The following is a 478-nucleotide window of genomic DNA, read 5'->3' on the forward strand; positions in this document are numbered from 1 at the left end:
AAGCCCCCACCACCCCCACCTCCGCCTCACACACTCACTGGCCCCTTGCGCGATGGCACGCCGGCATGTTGGCATGGGAACGCCAAGCCCGGCACGGTAGCGGCGGCTGACTGAGTAATGGCACAGCCGACCGCCGCGGCAGGCCACTTTGCACCCTTACATGTGCAGCCTTCTGGTATTTTCATGTGCCTGGGAGATGTGCGGGCATGGGGGCCCATGTGCCCCATGCCATTTGAGTGCCCGGCGGCGGCGCTGCCTGCCGCCGGGAGCCCGCACCAGCATCGGCACCCGTCGGCCTGGCAGGCCTAAGCTGCTAAGGATCCCCACGTCCCCCACCACGTTGTGGGGGTTGCGTGTCCGGCAGGACGGGGAGCGGGGCCAGGGTGGGGTGACCCTGGGACGCTCAGCTGGGGGGAGGGTGGTCGGAGCCATGGAGAGGGTGCTCCATGGTCCACCCCCTCTCTTGATGCCCCTTGAT

This window comes from Chlorella variabilis (genome assembly GCF_000147415.1).
Source record: "Chlorella variabilis unplaced genomic scaffold CHLNCscaffold_31, whole genome shotgun sequence".
Classification (NCBI taxonomy): domain Eukaryota; kingdom Viridiplantae; phylum Chlorophyta; class Trebouxiophyceae; order Chlorellales; family Chlorellaceae; genus Chlorella; species Chlorella variabilis.